Below are 17,154 nucleotides of genomic sequence, written 5' to 3'. Positions count from 1 at the left end.
TGGTCTGATGAACTTTAGGTTCCCTTGTAGCTATATTATTCGATGCATGTATATTCCTCCTACAGTGTTAATTTTTTAATTTGGAACTACTCAAGCCTACCTTGAATGATTGGAGTCCTATAAAAAAAAAAAAGTCCTAAATAACTGAATGTCTCAGGATTCAGGGGACTATTGTCACTGCTTATAGTTCCTAACAAACTAAAAAAGTTGCCAAGACACACAAATTGCAGAGAACAATACGAAGCTGCAACCAGGTGAAAGGAGATTGGAATGAAAACGGAAATTGCACAGCCCCTTCTTTAGTGATAAAGGAGGACTCTGCTTCTTTGTCTTCTCCTTTTCCTCTGGTCCTTCTCTTCTCCCGCCTTCTCTTTCTTCCCCTCCCTTTTTTTCCTCTTCCTTTCCTTCTCCCACTGCTTCTTCTGCCTCATTCCCTTCCCGCTATAGAAATTCTAATGGGAATTATGGGGATATATCTAGAACCGAGAAGTCAGGCCAACAATTCTGCCACCGACTAGAGGTGAATTCAGAAGTGAATGAGAAGGTAAAAGACAATCCAAGAGCGTTCTATTTAACCCACTTATTCCTCTTTACATCCACGATGACTTCATGTAATAAAGTTAAGTTTGCGACACATTTATTTTTGGGTTTATTATATCAGAGATTTGTTTACCGGTTCAATTATTTATTTATAATTTTCCATCATTTTCCCAAATTTGTCAATAATAGTGAAGCTAAGTGCTTTGTCAGTGCCTAGAAATAAAGTATAATTTTGAAGGTTTTTTTTTAAATAAAATTTCCTAAACTTAAAATCTGGATGTATCTTCTTTTCTCCTAATTGTGTATGCATTATTATAACAGATATGTGCACTGGGTGATTTGGTTCACCTAACGTTTGTACATAGATGAGCTATTTTGATCCAGCATGTTTTATATAACATGTTTAAGTTATTTAATATTTTAAAAGAAAATACATAAATAAAAGTTTAGAATGTAAAAAGAAACATGTTTCCTTCCTCACAGTTAAGTGAATTAGAAGTTAACATATGCAAATGCATAGCGCTAAAAAATCCTCTTTAATATTATTATTTGATTATTAATAACTTTGAATGTTTCACACATTATCCCAATTTTTCCACCTATTGTTTATTTACCTTCTTTGGTACCTATTTCATAACCACTATGCAATCAACAAGAAAATACAGACTGTTACCTCAATGAACATTGCATTTTGGGTTTCATAACAAGTATAAGCCTTTTAATCACAAATTACAGAATATGGCTTATCGGTTCTGTTTTCCATTTAGTTTCTGAAATCAAAATATGAGAGGAAATAAAGGAGCATTGAGGATTAGGACGTTTTTCAAACAGCTATGTATAATGACAAAGGGGTACTTGCACGGTTGTAAAGCTATTTATCAACCACTAAAATGTCCCTGAGCTGTTAATTATCGAGGACAGTTATTTCTCGAGCAAAACATGCCTCATTAGAATGACAAGAGATGGATGTTGTCATAAGACACTTCCTTCTTTTGAGCCCTATCAGCCAACATTGTCTTTGGCAAGAATGTTAATGGCAAGTAGAAATTGTGTTCAATAGCTGCTCTCTCTGTTATTTTATTTAGCATTTGGGACATCACAATTTAGAGACTGAAAGTTTATACTGTCTTAAGAATATTTATTTGAAAACTCACATGGATTTCAGAAGGAAAGGACAAATTATATTATTTAAGGCTTTAAAACTTATTGCCTACCTGTATTTTGTTGCTGTTAATAACAACAACAGAACTGTTAGTTTTCTTTACCGTCTTGCCTTGTTAAGACCCCTAGCTGGAGGTCTGGGAAGAAAGTTTTATTATTGCCACTGTCTTGGTCCAGTCTTCCAGGTTTTCAGGGGAACTAGGATTCTTTCTGGGAATCTTATAAATGTTGGATGTCTTGCCATTTCTCACAGGTCTCTAAGGCTTGGTCCATTTTTTTTTTTTTCCATTCTGTTTTCTCTCTGTTCAGATTGGATAGAGTCTATTAATTTACCTACAAATTTACTGCTTTGATCCTGTATTATCTCAACTCTAGTTTTGAGCCCATCCAGTGAGTTTTTGATTCTTGTCCTTGTATTTTTGAGTTTTACAATCTCCATTCAGTTTTTCTTATAACTTTTATTTCTTTGCTGAAAATTGGGTATTTTCATTTTTAGTAGAAATTATTTCCATGGTACTTGCTGGGTCCTTGCTATGTTGGGGTCCTTCGTGGCATTGCCATCCACCGCCTGGTATCCTTGTGTTGGGGAGGCAAATCTCAGGCCTACAACAACGAAGGGTTTTTTTCTGCTCCTGAGGGCTAATTGTGTAAAATCTCCCTTTCTGTTCCCACACAATATCTCTGGGAGGAGAGTACTCTAAGTACTCAGGACTTCAACCGTGGTGACCGAAGTCACTTGCCTCGTCAGGAATTTTTGTGGTGGGATGCCACTTGCCAATGGTCCCCACCCTGCAATGTCTCCCCCTTTTCTAGGTTATTTATTTATTTACTTATTTTTAGAGAGAGTGAGAACACGTGTGCGTGAGCAGGGGAAGAGCAAAGAGAGAGAGAGAGAGGGAGAGAGAGAATCTCAAAGGGCTCAATCTCAAGAACACCAAGATCATGACCTGAGCTGAAATCAAGAGATGGACGCTTAACCAACTGAGTCACCCAGATGCCCCTACCCTGCCCTGCCCCTTGATGGGGATAGCGAGGGGCTGGGGCCTCAGTCTGATAGAGAAGTCATGCACCCCCTGGTGGCTGCTCACCGAAAGTGTTTCCCATTGTTTTTCCTTTCTGGTTCTAAAGCTCCCACCTGATGGTGTTGGCTGGACCCCATTTTTTCTGGAAAAGAAATAAACTTACTTGGGCCGCCTTTTTTTTTTTCTAAATTGATATTCAAGAAATACTAGGATGGAGTCTTCTTTCCCTTTTGTGAGGAAGGGTTTATACTTGTGCTTAGTGAGAAAGAACAGGGAGAGGTGAGTTTATGCCATTTTGTCTGGATCAAAAGAGCTATCTTTTTATAAGATTTAAAATATGAATAGATGTTTTTTAAGCAACCAACTAGCTCCCTTCATAAAATCATGTCAATATCCTCTATGAAGAGAGTGAAAACAACATAGAAAGAGGAGCAATATTTTATGAGTCCGTAAACATCATAGACTTAATTCCTTAACCATGGATCTGAATATTTTTCCTTGAGCACCTCACTAAATTCAATGCTGCTTCCTGAATTGACTCAGGTATGGAACCCATAACTCAATCTATTTATCAGGGTAGCACAAGGAACTGCCTTTTAATTCCCTACAGCACGGTTGTGTTTAACCAGTAATATAATAAAATATAAGGATAACAAAAGGGATAACAATAAGCTAGTAACTCACAACTGGGTCTTTTTTCAGTTAGTTCCAGAAGCTCGTAGAACCAAACCCATATTTTTAGAAGGCTACTTTCTAATAGTTCCAGAAATCCTTCTGATTTACTATTTAATCTATCTAGTTTAAACAGTAACTATCTTCCTCTTCTATTGGAAGTTATTGTAATAAAATACCATTATATTTTTATATTTATTTAAAATAATATTTTTATATTTATTTACTTATTGAGCTACAACAAACATAAATTAAGTAGTAAAGGGCAGTAACCTTTGTTTCGCTTGTGTGTGCGTGTGTGTGTGTGTGAATGTGTGTGTGCGTGTGTGTGTGTGTGTGCGCGTGCGGGGGTACACCGATGTAACTTCTGCTAGAGCAAGACAGATGCATCATTCTGTTTCCTTGTGTCCCTTTCATTCTAAGCCTACTCCCACAAAAGTGACCATTATTCTGACTCTAACAGAAGTCTTATAAGTTTATATAAGTGAAGTCATACAATATATACTAGTTGTGTCTTGCTTGTTTCACTCAACCCGATATATGCAGATTAATCTATCTTTTTGTTCATGTTGGAATTCTTTTTATCTGGATAGTTCTGTCTTCTAAGCATATAAAATGATTTAGTTACCCATATTCTGTTTTTCAATTCATATTCTATTTTATGCACATTTGAGTTGCTTTCTGATTGTAGCTCCGATTATGCATGAATATTACTTACAGTGGGTAAGAATGCAGTCAAATGAAGCTCTAAATTTCAGTGCACCACCTATGTAACAGCTATAAGTTTGATTCTATAATTTGTGTATGTATGTGTGCACACATACACACACAAATACTTCTACACAGTGCCTGAAATGCATCATACTGTCAATGAATACCCTACTTCTTTTTCTTCCTTTTCTGCTTACTTTGGAGGTTTCTAAATGACATGGTACAAGTATTATGTGTTTTAGGGGTTCCAAAAGTAGCTTGTATGTACCATAGCAAAAAAAATGCTATTCTACATTTATTTTTGAAATTCATAATCTGGAAGAATTATTTTATTAAGCCTCGAATGGTTATTTCTTACAAAGCTAAACATAGTCTTGTGAAACCATCCAGCAATCACACTTCCAGCTTTTCTACTCCAATGAGATGAACACTTATATCCTTTATATAAACCGGAACATGAATGTTTATAGCAGGTTTATTCACCATTGCAGACAGCTAGAAGCATGTATGATGTTTATCAATAGGTGAATTGATAAACAAACTGTGGTAGAGACACAATAGAATAATTTTCAGTGATCAAAAAAAAATTAGCTCTCAAACTATGAAAAAATACGGAGGCACCTCAAACACACATTGTTAAGTGAAATAAACTTAACATTCATCTGAATAGAATGCATGCTATATGACTCTGGCAAAACTATAGAGATAGTAAAAGGTCAATGGTTGCCTGAGGCTCAGCAGGAGGCAAGGAGGGATGAGCACAGGGAATTTTTAAGACAGTAAAACTATCTTTATGACACTGCAATTGTGGAAACATGACATTATGCAGACACATAGCACTTTATAACACATAGAATGAACCCTCGTGTAAATTATGGACTCTGTCAATAACACTGACTTAACCAATTGCAGGCAATGTATCACACCAATGGAAGATAGAGAAAAGTGGTGAAGAGACAAGTATGAGAACTCTCTAGACTCTTCCTGGTCAGCTTTTCTAAAACTAAAAGCCTAAAACTGCTTCTAAAAATCCTTCCTGTTAATGAAAATATCAGCTGAATGTGTAGACTTGTATAGTTGTCCTTCACTGTGGAAATGAAGACTTGAAACATTGACATAATCCATCTGCAGGAATAGAGAGTGAAATATTAATTAAAATGCCCATAAGGAGAATAATATTGTGGTCCAAATCAATTAGGTAGACAAAATGTTGTCAACCTCAGAGTATACAATTTGTAAATGTGTGGTATGAATGTAGTATCTATCACTTCATTTAACTGTCAATATTTTTATGCTTTTAACTACATTGATGTCCCCTCCCCCCCCCCCTGCCCAGGGTAATCAAGTGCACTTTACAAGTATTAGAGCTCCTTGAGCCCATATCTATTTATAAGAGATGGGGCAATAATATCAATTTCTTATAATTTAATTTCACCTTTTATTTATTCACATTTTTAAGGTTTTATTTATTTAAGTAATCTCAACACGCAAGATGCAGCTCAACCTCACCACCCTGAGACCAAGAGTCACATTCTTCCGATTGATCCAGCCAGGTGACCCTAGTTTCAACTTTTAAATAAAGATTTTGCTTGTCTTATCTAAAACTACTTTTCTCAAGCAAATGCCACACTTTGCACAAAAACTTCATATCATGACATCGTTACTATTTGCATAGTATTTTAGGATGCCTACATTAAAGTGGTTTTTAACCTATTGGTCATTACTATTACTATTTACGTGGGGGGTGGGGCGCCTGAGTGGCTCAGCCAGTTGAACACGTGACTCTTCTGATTTTGGCTCAGGTCATGATCTCACCGCTTGTGAGACTGAGCCCCACATAGGGCTTTGCTCTGACACCGTAGAGCCTGCTTGGGATACTCTCTCTCCCTCTCTCTCTCTCTCTCCCCACTCCCCTTGCTTGTTCTTTCGCCCTCAAAATAAATAAATAAATAAATAAATAAATAAATAAATAAATAAATGATGGACTTGGCAGTTCTTAAGTCTTTACCACGAGACACTAATTCCACAGGCAGTAGCTTTCCTGTTTTTTTAGCTTATGTAGAAAGTCAGGTTGTGAAAAGCGATGAGGGGCACAACAGGTAATAGAGCTTAGACTAACTTCGTAATGATAACTTGATGGCCCTAAATAACAATCATTTTTTAAAAGTAAAGCTGTAAGGTAAGATCCTGAAACAATAAAAATCATGTTTTATAAATTAATTTATCTTTAACACTCTTCAAGGTAGATGGGAGACGCAAAAGAGGTATTTTCTATTAGATGAGAAACTTCTTCGACTCCACATACGGATGAAGCTAAGGCAATTTATTAAACGATAATTAACACCAATGATGTGCATTATAATGAAAGCTAATTTTGTCACGTGTGAAGTACTGTCAGCAATAAATCCTAAAAGAAGCCAAAGACTGGAGAAATTCATGTGACCCCAGGAATATTTTTGGAAGTTTTGTATTAAGGCTGGAATGAAGGGAGAGCCTTAAATGTGCTCACCTTTCACTTAAATGTTCAACGACTAAAGTCTTTTTGGTGGGTTTCCCTGCTATTGATGTGTCTTTATTCAAGACCTCTCTTTAACTTTACCCCACACCACTGTGTTTCTCCTCTCTCTCTCTCTCCCTACCTCTGTCATCCTTTTCCTATAAAATAAATAAATAAATATCCTATTCCTGTGAAAACTAATAGGTTTCCAAATCATTAGGATTGCTGTTTCTCCCCATTGGAAGATTTTACATCTCAAAATATCTGGCCCCTTATGATATTGCAGTGCATGTGTTCATCTATTGTTACCTGTCGCTGTGTTTATAGACGTGGAAACTGAAGGAGAATCCTTAAAAAGGCATCAGTCTATACTGGCCATAAATGCTTTTTGAATTTATTTCCAACACGCATCACGAAGTCATGGTTGCCAAACTTTTTGACAATGGTCCACTGGATGCCAAACATCCAGAGGTCCAATCCATTTTCACTGTCTGTTGGTAGGAAATAAGCAAAAACGAAGTATCATGGAACAAGCGATAGTGCTCAGTTTTGAATATCTGCTTTAATTTCGGTTTGAATTTTAAATCACAACTGTTAGAAAAAATATCCCAAAAATAACAGTTTGAACATTTATCAATACCTAGGGTTAAGCAAATTTAAAAGAATTAAGTTTAATGAATTTATTGGTATTTTATTATACAGAAAAACATCACAAAAATTCAAAACTATGACAAACCTGAGAGAAAGTTATGCTGCACTAATAGCGAATCCTTCCCAAATTTATGAGAAGTATTTCCATTCTTTGTATGTTGGTATTTGTGTCTATACATAGTTTTCGATATGTGTTTTGGGGACTGCTAGATATTGCATGGCAGAGAGTTATCTCTGTATGAAAAAGTCCTCAGTAAACCTAGTTGATTTAGTCCGTTTAATTTTGAAGGTCTAATTTTAATATTGTGTTTTAACAAGTCATTGACAGTCTTTAGTTATATTTAAACTTAGACGGAGAAATTACATATTCATTCATTCATAACTCATGCCATAACGAGATTGACCATAATATACAGAGACCCTGGGGTCTTTTTTATAAATGATGCATTGAAGACAAGATTTAGTGTGGCATGGGGAAACTTTCCATGATTTGGCCCTTTGACATCATCGTTTTTACCTTGCAACTTTCTGCTCAATATCATTATTTTTCTCACAAGTAAAACTAGTTTGTTTATTGTGTGCATTATTCTATTCATATTCTTTTTAACTTGCTCGTGCTGTTTCCTGTTCCTTTAAAATGTCTGCCAACTTTTTTTGCATAAATAATTCAAAACTTTCATACTCATCTATCCAACTCTGTCTTGTCTAGCAGTCTTTCATGTATGAAACTTTGCAATTCACCTACAGTTCCCTATGGATACCTTTTGGGTTCTTAGTATATTCATTTTTTTTTCATTTTTTTTTTCATATTTAAGAGAGAGAGACAGACAGAGGCAGAGCACGAGCAGGGGAGGGGCAGAGAGATGGAGGCAGAATCTGAAGCAGGCTCCAGGCTCTCAGCGGTTAGCACAGAGCCCGATGCGCGGCTGGAACTCAAAAGCAGTGACATCATGACCTGAGCTGAAGTAGGGTGCCTAAGCAACTGAGCCACCCAGGCGCCCAGGGTTTTTAGTATATTCAAATGGTTTGGTCACTCTGTTTGAAAAAGAGTCCCCCGATCCTCTACACTTTTAGTCTAATTTCTCCTCATTCTACTCTGTCCCTGCCCACGTATCTTAAATATATTTTTGAATCTCAAATATACATAAAATAATGAAAAGGACATTCAAGGGCTTTGAGTAAGTATCGAGTTTTTTAAATTAGATATTCTTATTTAGATGTAGCTTACATGTAGCTTTGTGATAAATTACAAATTATTTAGTTTGCTCTAAGAAATAAGAAACTGTTCAAAACTTGGCCATTTTTGTTCTTAACACGTGATGTTGAGTTCTTGCACCAATGCCAAGATTTTTATTTATTTATGTTCATTTCACACAATTTCATTTTGCTTCATTGCAAGGGGAAGTTAAACACTACATCTCACCCCACTGAATGGCTTGAGACCTTGTTCTTTAATATAGGAGCAGCATGGAAAAGTTACTTGAGAAACTGGAAAAGCAATCCTTACAGTTTCAAACACTGACAACTTCCACGTCATCTAATGGTGTTCCATGACTATTTTTGCATCTAAATGATTTTAAAAGGGTGTTCCCTTTGAAATATGAGATTATAATTTATCTAACCATATTTTGCTGGGAAGTCAAACACCAACAATTCTTCTTACGTTAATTTGTATCTTTTTTTCCCCAATTGATATCATGTAAACTTATGTTGACCCCAGAAAAGATAATTACCTATCTTTTCCCCTATGAAATAATGACTGAAAATGTTTCTCTCTCTCACTTCCATTTTGCAAGGGATTGAAAGGGATTGAAGGGATTAACACTGGTGTGAGGAGCTGACAGAGTTTGGGGATGGCCACCGACAGTCTGGAACCTGAGCCAAGAATACTGTGTTTCACTTAATAGAAGCAGGAAGATTATAGTAAGTCTGGTGGGGCACGTCCACTGCAATCCTAGGAAGCCGTAACTTAAAGGAAATAATTACAATGGCATTAGAAATAAATACAACTACAAGGGTTTTCATTGGTTAACAATAACTTCAGCGTTATCAGGGTCAGGTCTGGATACCCTTGCTATCCAACATAGCTGACGTTTTCACCGATGGCATTGGTGATGATTTAGGTTCATGCAACAGGGTGACAGTTTAGTGGTTTCAAAGAGCATTGTCTTTACAGCCTGGGTTATCGAACTTATTTTTTTTTATGTATTCGAACTTATTTTTTTGCATGTATTCAGATGTTTGTTAAAGTAATTAAATTAAAATAAAGCTTCTGAATCTTAGCTTGATCTAATACTAGAACAGCTTGAGAAGAAAAGTCTTCATTCTTTGTGGCTGGGGATCAGGATGGTTCACCTCAATACAGATATGGCTTAGCCTTCCATCTGGGCATGAAGGCTTATCTCCACCATATGCTTAACTTTGTGCAATTAAGAATAAAGAAATGTTCTCACTTGTAGAAAACATTCAGCATAATTATGCCATGTGGTTTTCCTTTCAGGATCCTTATTTAGTAGCGTTAACAAATATATTACTTCCTCTTTAATTAGGAAGTAAGGTTTGAACATTATTAGTGACGAAGAGGCAAGAGCATATTTTCAAATTACTGTTCTCAGATCAATAATAACAGAATTTCTCTCAAAACATACAAAGCTGGTTGTTTAAGCAGTTAATGGTTTTATTATTTTTTCTCATTATAACTGTTGACGCTCTCATTTGCTTCTTTGAACATGGACTTTTCTTGTTAAATTTCTATCATCATGTGTTTTAGTATCATTTGCTTTCAAGGATGATTAAAAAGTTAAATGAATACTGTAGAGGGGTTTTGGCAGTGAAGGCCATAAAGATGTACATAACTGTGAAGCTAATTTCTGCTCAGTGTCGTACGTTGGCCAGCTAGAGATATTTTTCCTGAGTCAATGTAGCAATGAAATGGAAGAAAAGAAAATTCCATCATCATTAAGGAAAAATAGTGTAGTTTCCTATCTTCTCTCTGACTCATTAAGAATGCCCTTCTCCCACTCATTTTTACATCTACCTACTTTAAATCCCTTAAAGTCTTTACTGGGTGCACTAGTAAAACCTAATAAATCCAGGTTACTTATTTAGTCAAGCTTGAGGGCATACAGGGATTGCATTTCCCAAGTCTATATTATATACCAACGAGAACTTTTTGTTACCATGGGAGGGTCTCTGTCTAGATCTTAGGCACTTTGGTGTCAGTTGGGTAGGCACATTGAGACTGGAGAAGAGTGACAGAATTTTTGTTTCAGAGATGAGTTTGATTATTTTCAGTTCTAGTTTTAAACTGTGCTGAAACCTGAGCTACAAATCCACAATTTCATTAAAGTATAATACTTTACATATGTTAAATTATTTATATTACATTGTTAGCATATTATATAGAATTCACAAAAGTATTCCAAGCATTCCACACCATGATATAACATTTCTATTCTAAATGTTTTCAATGACTGCATTCCTCTGTAAGGAATTTAAAGCTTTGTAGAAGTTTTCTAAATTTCGAATCCAATCTATGGACATCAATAGAATGACAAAACAGAGTATCAACTTCTATGAATTCTCATATTTCATGATCAATATTAATATTTATCCAGCTTCCTAGCTGAAAATTATTCATATTTCAAGTGAGCATTTATAGAAAAATGACTGCAAGAGTTTTCTGTGTTTTTGCCTCACTTATAGACAAACAATAATTGACTGAAGAACGTGAAAATTGAATACTGAACAAAATACAATATTTTACCACAAAACATAGACCCAATTGTCGGGGACTATTTCCTGGGCTTTTTAGATTCTTACTTTTAAACAATGTTATGAATGAGACATTACTCAAATAGCAATACAAAAATGTCCTATTAAGTAGTGGCAATTGAATACATCTATGATGAATACTAAGAAAATAAATTTTAAAAATGTATTCAGATGTTTGTTAAAGTACTTGAAAGGGAAATTTTTCTTGAGAGTGAATATTATCTGTAGGCAAACTATAAAGCAAATCGTTTGAATTTGTGCATTAGTTAATGAGCTTGGATAGGGTTTTCTAAGGAGCAGCTTTTAATTTAAATGCTAAGATGTTTTTTGCTGATATCAGTGGAGTCATTTAACATGTATTAATTAAATAATCATATGTAAAGCACTTAACCATTTTCAAGACATGCCCATGACTGCAGATCCTGATATTTAATATATGACTATTGTCTATAACAGTTTACTAAGAGAGAAAGGTGGTTACAAAATGCTTATTATGTTAATTATAAAATTATTATTCTTTTAATAAGAGGCAATGTGTATCATGAAAAAAAGGATGCAAAAAGGAGCACAGACAAGGGAGATATTAACTCAGAATAACAAAAAGCTCCAGAAATGAAGAGATTTGGCTGAGACCTGAGGGATGAATGAGAGTTTGCAGTTAGAAAAGCCTTCCGTGGGCAGTGGCCAGGGAGGTTGCTACTGCTGCATAACAAATCATCAGAAAGATAACTAAACAACACTTATTTATTATGTCAAAGTTCTGTAGAACAGAAGTCTGGGGCGCCTGGGTGGCTCAGTTGGTTCAGCGTCCAACTGGATCTTGGCTCATGTCATGATCTCACAGTCGGTGAGTTCGAGCCTGCTTGGGATTCTGTCTCTCACTCTCTGCCCTTCTCTCTCTCTCTCTCTCTCTCTCTCTCTCTCAAAATAAACAAACTGTAACTACAGCAGCAGCGACAACAACGACAACAACAAAAAGAACAGAGGTTTGGGTGGGCTCTGATGGATTCTCTGTTTAAGGTCACACAAGACCAATGTCAGGTATCAGCCAGACTGAACTCTTCTCTGGAAGCTTTGGAGAAGAATCTGCTTCCAAGCTCCTTGTGATTGTAAGGCTGAGATTGCTTGCAATTCCTAAAGGCCAAGCTTCAGTTCTTAAACATGGTTTCTCCATCTTCAAGCCAGCAGTACTGCATTGATGTGTGTGTGTGTGTGTGTGTGTGTGTGTGTGTGTGTGTGCTTTGAAGATCTCTGACTTTGCTTATTTTGGCCATTTGGGGGAAAAAATTCTGCTTTTGAAGAACACATGCAATTAGATGAAACCCACCTGAAAATCCCTCTTTGATCAATTCAATGTCAACTCTTTAATAACTTTAATTTCATCTTCCAAATCCTTTTGGCTGTATTCCATAATCATAGGCATTACACCTAGGGTAAAAGTCATGGGGGCCATCTTAAAACTCTGCTTAACACACATGAGAAACAAAGAAAGCATGAAGATTAAAAGACTAACATTGCAAGCTTATTTGAATAGTTATGAATAACTTGTTGAGCATCCTTCCGAATTTGTTAGGCAGGGTTGATTAGGCTGTGGAGAGACAAAAGAAAAATCGAAGCTTGGAAAGAAGTAAACAACTCTTGACGGCTCTCCATACTTTATACCAGGCTTCGGGTTACTTTGAGATGGACTTCAACTATAAGCAGAGAGAACTGAGATTATCAGAGACCAAGGGTCTAAAATAGCTCTGCTTTCGAAAGCGAATAATGTCAAGCTTAAGGAGATCAAAGAGGTGAAGCACTCAATGTTTTGTTTATCTCTTCTAATCAACTTTTTAAAATGTTGAAGTAGTACATAAAACAAAACAAAACAAAACATTGGTTTAAAATAATGGGAGCAGCCAGTTGCTTTCAGGGAATTAAACATTGACATACCATTTTTCAGGATACTGAAAACACGTAAAATGTGATATTGTGTTGGCAAATGTATCAATTAATTAATAAACAAAAATGAATCAATCAACACAATGAATAAATTAAGCTCGCAAGAACACAAGTGATAAATTCATTAATCATTAATAATTCTGTACCCAATTATAATGTGTGGGTTTTTTCCCACGCCACCAAGGGAATTCTGAAATACCAACTGGGTGTCCTGCAATTCAACTAGATCTGACACTGTTGAACAACAGATCTCATAGGTTGAGAGCACAGTTCTACAAAATCACCCTCCCTCCCACTTCAGATACCATGTTAGGTCCAGGTTGTCATCTGTGCTTCTGACTAATTACCTATAGATCAGAGGTTCCAATGACGCCTTCTTGGTTTTAATTTTCTAAAGAGGCTCACAGAACTCAGCAAAATGTTTTACTTACTGGATTACTGGCTTATTATAAAAGGACATAACTCAGAAACAGCTAAAGAGAAGAGATGCATAGGGCATAGTATGGGGGAAGGGCACACAACTTCCATCATCTTTGAGCATGCCACCCTTCTATATCTCCATGTGTTCACCAACCCAGAGCTCTCTGAACCCCAATCCTTTTGGTGCTCCTGGAGGCTTCATTACATAGGCATTGTTGATTAAATTATTAACCATTGGTGACTGATTCAACCTCCAGCCTCTCTCCACTCCCAAAGGGTCAGGGATGGAACAGAAAATTCCAATACTCTAAATACAGGTTTGGCTCCTTTGTCAAGACAATCTCATTAACATAACAAAAGACACGGGCCCAAGTGGCCTCATTAACATAACAAAAGGCACTTTTGTAGGTCTTCTCTTCTAAAATTCCAAGGGTTTTAGGATCTTGTCAGACACCAGAATTAAGACCAAATATATATTTTTTATTATAAGTCGTGATAATCACAGTCATGATGAATGGAAGTGGTACCAGAGAGTAGAATGAGCAAATAAATTGATTGCTTTGAAAGCAGAAGAGCTCATACACCTCAATTTATGTATTGGGGCTTGATATCAATGTGCAAAAAAATTTACTGATAAAGATGTTTACCATTTTTAGATGCTTACGTATATTTTGACCACTAAAACACAGTAAAAATTAATAGATTATGACAACTGACTTTTTAAAAAAATTAATACGATCCCTAGACTGTTAGGTATGGGTAAATGCTGGAATTGCAATTGATCCAAGCATGTGTAAAATTCACTCATAATAGGATTGTGAGAAAGACATGTTTATTGCATAAAGATGCAGTTGGTCCCTAGAATTGCTTGGACTCCTGAAAGAGGAATGCTAATCATTAGATTTACTTAAACATACGCTGTAATTTCAAAAGAAATTTCTCTCATAGCATTACTAAGTATTATAGTTTACCTTCAACTTTAAAGTCTCAATAGTATTGGTTTCATCAAGATAAGTACAGTTTCTATTATATAATGAATGTTTTTGATGACAGGGTTCTAATTAAAGTTATTTAGACAAATTAAAATTATGATCTCAATCTACTAAAATATATTAATGGGGTAAGTGTAGATTCCAGTACTTGTGGTTTAGAAAATAGTAAATCCTCAACAAGAGTATAAAAAGAACACATGCAAATTAAATCGTTGGCGATTTGTTGAAAATTATGGCAATTTTTGCTGGTTTGTTCCTATGGTTCACTGCTTCACCTCCTTCAGGTTTTTCTGAATAAGTCACAGGGCATTACCTGTCTACCCTTCATAAAATCACAAACCTTCATCTCCCCATGCCAATCCAAGTTTCCATCTATCTTCTCTGGGTAATTTTTTCATAAAGTTTATCATCTACTACAAAATTATAAAGTGCATATATTAATCATCTTTATCACCCATCTGCACTCACATCCACACACCAGAACAGATTTCATTACTGCAGAAGTTGGTGTTTTGTTTACATTGACAGGCACATAGTAGAAAGTAAGTATTAACTGAGTGATAAAGAATGGATTACTAATATATATATATATATATATATATATATATATATATATATATAGTACTTGATTGCCTTTGCCCTAAAGTAAGACATTCATCAACTTGGTTTTAGCCAAAAAAAAAAATGAATAATCTAGGAATATTACATAGTGAACAACTAAAAGTAGTAATTCTGTTTATGTGTGAAATCTGATTTGTCAGAAGATATATACTATACCTACTTTTAAACACTTCTTGCATAAAAATAGGGCAGAACCATTAAATTATTATACTTGGTTGGAGGCCAAAATTGTAGAAATTAGGTAGAAATATTCACAATGCTTGTTTTGCCCTACTACAAAGAGAAATCTTTAGAGTTTTAGAGTTTTCTGGAAATTGAAAGAATTGCTTTAGGATAGTTTCTATCCTTTTTCACTGAAATTGTTTGGAAAATCATTTATTTGAGATATTCCAATGGGCTTAATGCACAGGTTTACCTGAGCTTTCAAACCTTGAGATTCTCCAGGACAAAAAGTTCTTATGGCTAAGAATAAAGTACAAAAATCATGATCAAGACTCAGAATATACAGTAAAAATGTCTGGTTAAACATTACAGTGGAATTATTGTTATAATAACATTAAATTGATTATAATTTTCAAGTGTGAGAAAATAACATTTAACAATATAATAAAAATGAATAGCTACTCACCATAGATGTTTTCTGAAATGGCTATTCAGGCACTCTCAGATACATGTTTTAAAAAAAGAAAAAAATGAACACTGTACGTACTGCTACCCAATGATGCAAAAGCAAGAAAGCAACAGGGCCAAACAGTTTTTTTTCCTTGCTAAAATGACTTTTATCTTATGTACCAAATACATATGTTTTAATTTAATTTTTTGAACTTTTCATAAAATTACACTATATTCGATTGAAATGAGAACATAGTAAAGAGACATAAAGATGGGAATTAAGAGGATCCTAGTCAAGATTTTGTTTTTTCATGTAAGACCATGAAAAATTAGCTTTCATGAGATTCATAAACTTGCTTTGTAAAATGAAAAGTTCAGGTTATAGTCATCTAGGAGTCCTCTTACCTCTTGGAACATTTACTCAACAAACACATGAAATTAAATATACAGCTGCAATATTGTGATTTATATAAATATGTATATAGTCTTCATCCATGGTTCCTGGCTCACAACTCTGACACCCTTGGAATTTCCTGAGCAAGAAGAATAATGGGAGCATCTTTTGTCGTAATATTTGGTCTCTTGTCCTCAGTTCCCAAAGTTACTTTAGAGCCACAAGAATGTAATGAGTGTCTTATTATTCATCACATGCCCTTTCCACCATAACTGGGTATATAATGAAGGGTATATAATGAATTGACTTTTGGATAAGGATAGGGGCTGGTAGCCAGGGGAATCAACAAAGAATAGAGGGTTGGAACTTTCAAGATCACCATCTGATTTTTGGAGATGAGAAGGAGATTAGAATTTTGCTTCAATCATCAGTGGCCATTGAGCTAATCAATCATGCCTGTTTAATGAAGCCTCCATAAAAAGCCCAAAGGGTGGGGTTTCAAAGAGCTTCTGTGTTGGGGAACCATACCCTTCCATATGCCACTCTGCTGGGTCCTAAACTCTATAGGACAAAAGCTCCTCTGTTCAGCACCTTGCCCTATGTATCTCTTCATTTGGCTGTTCATTCTTTTCCTTTAATATCCTTTGTAATAAACTTTGTAATCCAGTAAGTGGGTTTCCTTACTTTTGTGATGTGCTCTAGCAAATTATTTAAACCCAAAGAAAGGGTCATAGATACTTCTGATTTATAGCCAGTGGGGGTCATCAGTAGAAGTCATAAGCTGAGTTTACAATTGGCAACTTAAATGGAAGAGAGGGCAATCTTGTCAGCCTGATCATTTTTCCTGTGGAATCTCATGCTATTTCTGGGTAGATAGTGTCAGAATTGACTTGAATTGTAAGACATCCGGCTGGTGTTTCTAACATTTTTGGTGGTGGTAGGGGGGTGGGGGGAACCCTGTTTATATTGGAATTGGGTAAAGAGCCCATATTAGCAAGTAACCTTTCTGAAACTCCTTTTAAAAATCTGTAAATTTTTGGAATTGGACTAAAATAACCCCTAGACTATGTATCAATTCTAAAGCTGTATTTCCAATATTTAAATACTTTGGGTTTTCATAGTAGATTATTAATCATTTTAAAGGTT

Source organism: Acinonyx jubatus, chromosome D3 (genome assembly GCF_027475565.1).
Source record: "Acinonyx jubatus isolate Ajub_Pintada_27869175 chromosome D3, VMU_Ajub_asm_v1.0, whole genome shotgun sequence".
NCBI classification, from domain to species: Eukaryota; Metazoa; Chordata; class Mammalia; order Carnivora; family Felidae; genus Acinonyx; species Acinonyx jubatus.
Note: the sequence above shows the minus strand (reverse complement) of the source record.